Source organism: Oncorhynchus masou, chromosome 16 (genome assembly GCF_036934945.1).
Source record: "Oncorhynchus masou masou isolate Uvic2021 chromosome 16, UVic_Omas_1.1, whole genome shotgun sequence".
NCBI classification, from domain to species: Eukaryota; Metazoa; Chordata; class Actinopteri; order Salmoniformes; family Salmonidae; genus Oncorhynchus; species Oncorhynchus masou.
The window spans coordinates 4,707,305-4,715,225 of NC_088227.1; the positions used below are offsets into that span (position 1 = coordinate 4,707,305).

Genomic DNA, 7,921 nt, shown 5'->3' on the forward strand with positions numbered 1-7,921 from the left:
AAATATATTAAAAGTCAGATTGGGTAAATGATACCCATACATAATGTTTGGGGCGGTCTAAAATGACATATGTTCTATCAAAGACAGAGATAGCGAGAGGACACATAGCAACCTTGGACAGGGACAATGGAAAGTAGCCTGCAACCCACTATTATTTTATTGTCAGTGATACCACACACTTGTGGCTATGGTCAAGAGGAAAGGAAGCCACTACACACCTACTTGATGTGCCTGCTCTGCTGAAATCCCTATTCAATGAATGTTTAACACTATATTTTTGGGATGGCACAGTTGGACCTGCTAGGGCCTCATTTAGGTGAGACCACATAGGACTATGCCACTGAGAAGTGTCTTTTTGATTTTTATTTACCTTTATTTAATGACGGCCTACCCCGGCCAAACACTACCCAAAGCCAAACACTACCCTAGGCCAAACACTACCCTAGGCCAAACTCTACCATAGGCCAAACACTACCCAAGGCCAAACACTACCCTAGGCCAAACACTACCCTAGGCCAAACACTACCCCGGCCAAACACTACCCCGGCCAAACACTACCCCGGCCAAACACTACCCAAGGCCAAACACTACCCTAGGCCAAACACTACCCCAGCCAAACACTACCCTAGGCCAAACACTACCCAAGGCCAAACACTACCCTAGGCCAAACACTACCCCGGCCAAACACTACCCAAGGCCAAACACTACCCTAGGCCAAACACTACCCAAGGCCAAACACTACCCTAGGCCAAACACTACCCAAGGCCAAACACTACCCTAGGCCAAACACTACCCAAGGCCAAACACTACCCTAGGCCAAACACTACCCTAACCCAGACGACGCTGGACACTCCCGATCACGGCCAGTTGTGATACAGCCCGGGATCGAACCAGGGTTTTTAGTGATGCCTCTGGCACTGTGATGCAGTGCCTTAGACCTCTGTGCTACTCGGGAGAAACATTTTACATCTCTAACAACTTTGTGTGTCTGATTTGCTGATCTCTCTCTCTCTCTCTCTCTCTCTCTTTGCATTCATTTATTTCTCCTCTTTTTCGCTATCTCTCGCTCTCTGATCTTTATGTACCGTATTCACTCTCCCCCCTCTGTGACTATATGGACCTCAGACAGACAGACAGACAGACAGACAGACAGACAGACAGACAAGACAAGACAAGACAATACAGGAAGAGGGGTGTTGCACAACCCCTCTTCCATTTCCCCTCGGCCCCCTCTGCCCTGCTCTGTTTCGAGGAACCCTGGGGACCACAGCTCATGTAAACAGAAACCCGATCCCGGTGCGCTGGCTCAGGTTGCGCTCCCCTCGTAGACCCGCTGGCCACTGGTGATACGAGATCCGCCTGGGCTTTGGAAACGGGGGTTATCAGATGCCTTCCAACAGGCCCCCTCTCTTCCCGTCTCAGAGCACATCTGGTGCCTCTGCAGGGAGCACAGGCAGCGAAGGGAACGCTGTCCCTTGGGTTCCCTCTGGAGGGAACCCAGACCCTCACTATTCCCTCTGAAATCCACTTACCAAAATGGCAGGGACTCAAGACGGTATTTATAAGGCCTAAAGTTACCATCCCCACATCTGGATCCAGTCATAAGAAGGGCAATTTTGTGTACCTTTAATGTATCATTATTTGCATTACTGTCCATAGAGGGATGATTAAAGTGTATTGTCCCTGACAATTTAGAAAATTATCGAGAATGTTTGTGAGGTACAAAAAACAGGTTCCCCCCATAAGTTCGCAATGGGCGGTTATATAAGGTCTTTGATTTTGCGATACTTTGACTTGCCACCAGAGAGCGATATTACCCTTTTTCTGTGGAGGCAAATTGGCTTACCATTTGGATGCTTGTTTAGCCTATGGACTCACGCTTCGAGCACACCAACAGAGTAGGGGATTTCGGGACGCCATCATTACATCCATTTCAAATGAAACGCTGCGTTTGTATTGCAGCATTACATTGTAGAGGCAGTTTCAGTGCGTCCGGTGTGGTGCATACTTTGAATTTATCGAACGTATGCGTCAAACTGTATGCATAGATGGCTTAACAGAAAAGGTATCAGAATGTGAATGTTGAACTTTTGTTGCAAACATATCCAGATGATGCTGCGTTCTATTTTACAAACTACACTGTCGGTGTGTTCGAAGCTTTGGTCAACCTCTGCCGATGAAACCCATGTATATTTGACCCATTAGATTTGTATACATATAACGCTCGGACAGAACATTTTGAGATTACTCTATGGGTCATAGGAACCTGTCCATACAATGGTAAAACAAAAACCAAAGACGCAAGTAGCCTAATATAATTCACATAGGACCATAAATAGGTTCATTACCAACTGTAGCCAGGATATGTCACTGTTGGTCAAAAGTAATGTCGCGTTCAGTAAGACACAAGGTTTTGGAACGTTCAGATATAAATATACGATGTAGGCTCGAACAAACATGACTCTGGCATGTAAAATAAGTAAAATAATCAGCTCTATTCCTGGAATTTCTAACGGCAACATTCGACAATATTTGGCAACTTTATGTGGCTTCATTTGGATGTTAAAATCTGATAATACCTGAATAGAAGTTGGCCCATGTAGCAGACCTTTCCATCCAATGGCACCATATAATGGGTTTAATAGAAATATTTTGTTTGATATTTTGTCCAATGAATGCTTCCGAATTTTGCCTTCCCACTGATGACACATACTCTAATTAAATCATCTATTAAAATACATGCATGAAATATATACAATCCATGTGGATTTTAACGAAGCATATGTTCAATATAAAAACACATATGGGTATCACACTTTTACAGTAGGCTACATTGTTATTTTGTTTACAGGTTGTTTGTGTATGTGACCAAGTTTCAACGTCACACGTCAGTCATGATGCTGGTATAAAACGTTGGTCCGACTTTTTCAGTGATCACATTTTCAGAGGGACTGTGGCTGCGCTTGAAGTTGTGGCCAGATCATCATCAGGATGTCAAAAATGACAGTTGTTCATCTCGGAGTGATTGTCTTCGCCATATGTTTATCGACAGAGGTATGACAAAAGATGTGTTATTCATATTAATAAGAAAAATACGTTTTTTTAAATTACTTAAATTCGCTTTTCATTTGCTTGCGGTATTTTTGTGGTAGGCTATTCATTCGATAGTTTATAATACATTGTTTTTTGATTACGTTTTATATGGCTTGGATAGACAGGATTGAAAGTAGCCTAATAGACCAGTAGGGTAGTCGTTACTTCTCATATATAGGCCTAAGCATGTAAATCATATAATCTCGGTGTCTTTTCTGCAATTATCCTACATTTCTTTCTTGTAATCACTTTGTTATAAAACCACTTAGGCGAATTAATTATTTAAACCCACGGTACACCTGAGTCTTTCCAAGGGTTAAAGTTTATTTCAGTGCAGCGCGCTAAAAAGGAACCTGAAACGGGTAGCAAAGACCAACAGTTTGCGCGTCTGCTTTTGCACTATCATTCTCTCTTTGTATGGTGTTACTGGCCAATGTGATACCTGGTTGTGACCCAGATAGGCTAGCTACACATAGAAATTTAAAAATAATGTTTTTCCTAATTATTGCCAGTGTATGTCTGTAATTTAAAGGTGCATTGCGTTTTATTTGCTATTTTATTTTCCATTCCATGGAAATGTGCTTGGTTTGGATAGGCAACGTATATTTGTTCTAATCCAGGGGTTTTCTGTGGGATTTGACATGCAATGTTGGACTACAAAATTGTTCAATCAGTACCCAGCTAGCACAATTTCTGAGAACTATGTTTCTGAGCTTGGTGAGAGCATGGTTGAACTGTGGTTATTTAGCATACAACCTTCCCACAACTTTCTGGGAATTGTGCCGTATAGTTGTTTGGCTTTGGAACATTCTCAGCACATTTAAGGAACTTGGCAACATTCTTTTCTTTGTATTTCATTACTTTAACAGAACGTTTCCTGAAAGTTCAAACATAGTTACATTCATTTCAATTTTGGTTATGTTCCAGGAACGTTCTCCAACTGTTTGCCCATTAGGAATGTTGCCAATGTTAAGAAAACATTAAGAAACAACTTTCTGTGTGAATTTCAGTACTTCAGCATAAGGTTTCCTCATGGATCTATTTAAATGTCATGTTCTCATCTGTTCCCGAGAACATACAGATTCCTTTCCATAAAAACCAACATTAGTAACCGTCAGAAAACATTCTTAGAATGTAATTTAAAGACATATACATTCCGTTCTCAGCATCCACAAATCTATCTGCTATCATGTGAAGTTTGTTCAGGCGTTGGCCACTCACACTAACTGGCCACACCTGATCTTAATGAGTTTCCTTTGAAATTGGTTCTGTTTGAATAGATTCAAATTAACAGCTTTTTGTGTATATATATATATATATATATATATATATATATATATATATATATATATATATATATATTATATATATATTTGTGACATAGCCTCAGTGAGATTCTATAACCTACAATCTTCTGTTCTCTATCCACGGAATTAGTTCATGCTGCCACCAGAATGGAGCGAGCATTCCATTTATTGTATATACAGTGGGGAGAACAAGTATTTGATACACTGCCGATTTTGCAGGTTTCCCTACTTACAAAGCATGTAGAGGTCTGTAATTTTTATAATAGGTACACTTCAACTGTGAGAGACGGAATCTAAAACAAAAATCCAGAAAATCACATTGTATGATTTTTAAGTAATTAATTTGCATTTTATTGCATGCCATAAGTATTTGATACATCATCATACACCTTTTCCAGATCCTTCAGGTTTCGGGGCTGTTGCTGGGCAATACAGACTTTCAGCTCCCTCCAAAGAATTTATATTGGGTCCAGGTCTGGAGACTGGCTAGGCCACTCCAGGACCTTGAGAAGTGTCTTACCGAGCCACTCCTTAGTTGCCCTGGCTGTGTGTTTCAGGTCGTTGTCATGCTGGAAGACCAAGCCACGACCCATCTTCAATGCTCTTACTGAGGGAAGGAGGTTGTTGGCCAAGATCTCATGATACATGGTCCCATCCATCCTCCCCTCAATACGGTGCAGTCGTCCTGTCCCCTTTGCAGAAAAGCATCCCCAAAGAATGATGTTTCCACCTCCATGCTTCATGGCTGGGATGGTGTTCTTGGGGTTGTACTCATCCTTCTTTTACCTCCAAACACGGCGAGTGGAGTTTAGACCAAAAAGCTCAATTTGTCTCATCAGACCACATGACCTTCTCCAATTCTTCCTCTGGATCATACAGATGGTCATTGGCAAACTTCAGACGGGCCTGGCCATGCGCTGGCTTGAGCAGGAGGACCTTGCGTGCGCTGCAGGTTTTTAATCCATGACGGCGTTGTGTGTTACTAATGGTTTTCTTTGAGACTGTGGTCCCAGCTCTCTTCACGTCATTGACCAGGTCCTGCCGTGTAGCTCTGGGCTGATCCCTCACCTTCCTCATCATCATTGATGCCCTACAAGGTGAGATCTTGCATGGTGCCCCAGACCGAGGGTGATTGACCGTCATCTTGAACTTCTTCCATTTTCTAATATTTGCGCCAACAGGTGTTGCCTTCTCACCAAGCTGATTGTCTATTGTCCTGTAGCCCATCCCAGCCTTGTGCAGGTGTACAATTTTATCCCTGATGTCCTTACACAGCTCTCTGGTCTTGGCCATTGTGGAGAGGTTGGAGTCTATTTGATTGAGTGTGTGGACAGGTGTCTTTTATACAGGTAACGAGTTCAAACAGGTGCAGTTAATGAGTGGAGAACAGGAGGGCTTCTTAAAGAAAAACTAACAGTTCTATGAGAGCCGGAATTCTTACTGGTTGGTATGTGATCAAATACTTATGTCATGCAATAAAATACAAATTAATTACTTAAAAATCATACAATGTGATTTTCTGGATTTTTGTTTTAGATTCCGTCTTTCACAGTTGAAGTGTACCTATGATAACAATTACAGACCTCTACATGCTTTGTAAGTAGGGAAACCTGCAGAATCGGCAGTGTATCAAATACTTGTTCTCCCCACTGTATATACATAGCATTCCATGGATAGAGAACAGAAGATTATACTTTCATCTGTGCTTTGAGTAAAAAAAAAAACTTAAAATAAGCTAGCAGTGTTAAGTCTTCAAACATTCAGGGAAAGTTAAGGAAGTTATTCAAAAACCTGTAAATTCTATTCTCAGAGTGTTAATAATACTTTCATGGAACCACAATAAGTTGTGATTATTGAAGATGTCCGCTTTGGCTGAAATGTGCTTTGTCATGTCCCAATTCTGTAGAATTACGTTTGAGTTCTCACTTAACCAAGCATCTTCCTGGTTGCCTGCAGGTGGTCTCCCAAAACACAACAGGATCCACATGGGTTAATGCGACCAGTGCGGGCTCCAGCGTCAACTCCACCACCATGGCCACAGACCCGTACAGCAGCTCGGCCAACTCCACCTCCCCTACCGGAGCGGGCGTGTCACTGCAGTCCAGCCCCTTCTCTCTCCTGCTCCCCATCGTCATGGCGACCTCCCTCCTGTACCGCTACTGTTGATCTACCGCTCTATTGATCTACCGCTCTATTACCACAACCACCACCACTCCCCTCAACCGCACTGAACAGAGACCACTAGACATCTAAGATTTCGCCCCCACCCACTCATTCGCCCAAAAGAAAGAAAATCCTAGTGCTGACATTTTTCTTCGAAGGGGGGGGGGTGTAACGTCAGTTGGAGAGGAAGCTGCCACCATCACCCCCCCCCTTTCAAATCACTTATGGAGAATCAAAGGAATGGCACTCTTCAATATGGCTTCCTGCTCCAGCACTATACTCCGTCATCCCTCAAGACCTGCGTTTCCATAGCAACTCCACCATCCTGGTTATCAGTCTGTGGAATGCTGGGGGATGCAGGCCTGGAGGACGCAGGTGGTTGTCATGTCACATGTCTCTCAAAATGTGGACCACTTTGGTGTACAGAAGTTCTAATCGTAGTTTTTAATTATACCTAGGAAAATAATCTGAAATGTGTTTTGTATGTGCCCAAGGTGAAGGTTGTGCATAGGAGATTATTAATAAAGAAATTCAAACCTCTTTTAATTAAAATATTTTAAATGGGGTTTTCACGATTTGGTGCTTTTTAGTTTGTGTTATTGGCAATGTACCAGAATGTGTTGTATGCAAAGAGAATAACTTTGACACTGGACTTGAGTCTGTATGCGTAGTGATTTCTAAAGATTTTCTGGTCTTTTTCAAGGAGGATATAACTGGCATATCTGCCTTTCAATGCCTGGGTTGGTCATAACAAAATGACTGTACTGTGGGAAAGGATGACACATGTATATTCCCCCTTATAGTTTATATTTTGTATAAATGGCAATGTTAGTTTTTGTTAGCCCTTCCGAATTAATGGTACGGAATAACAATGTACAATAAATTATAATAAATGATATTTTGTGTCCTCCTTGGATTACTGTTCAAAGGTGGTTTGTAGGTTGATACTGAACTAGGTCACTGGGCTCAATGAGTTGGTATTTTGAAGATGCTCTATTTCGGAACCCCTTTTGGAGGGCAAAGGTTCCATGTCGCTTCTAACTTCTGTAAACTCTTTGTCATTTCAAAGGGCCAAATCTCGTTTTCAGATTTCTGGTTTGTTCAGTGATCCAGCCCTCAAACACTCTTCTAGAAACTGTCGCCTCTACTTTGATCCATCATCTCTCGCAATCGATCTCGGTCCATTACATCCTAATGTAGTTTTCTATAGGGGTCCAACAGCAGCAGCCAGATGAATTATTGAGCTGCCACGTTGTCTAGACAGCAACTGCTGAGCTGGCTGCATGGGCCTGAGCTAGACTCTGCATTCTATGATGCCCCCTCGATCTCTAGTCCAGTGACACGCACTACAAAATAGT

The 7,921-nt window shown here is 42.3% G+C and overlaps 1 long non-coding RNA gene across 1 annotated transcript; it reads left to right on the forward strand.

The window, feature by feature from the left end:
* Nucleotides 1–2,779: 2,779 nt before the first annotated feature.
* LOC135557158 (uncharacterized) lies at nt 2,780–7,461 on the forward strand. The gene is made up of 2 exons (XR_010458184.1): nt 2,780–3,054; nt 6,357–7,461. It is a non-coding gene; the product is annotated as an uncharacterized LOC135557158 (long non-coding RNA).
* Nucleotides 7,462–7,921: the final 460 nt, after the last annotated feature.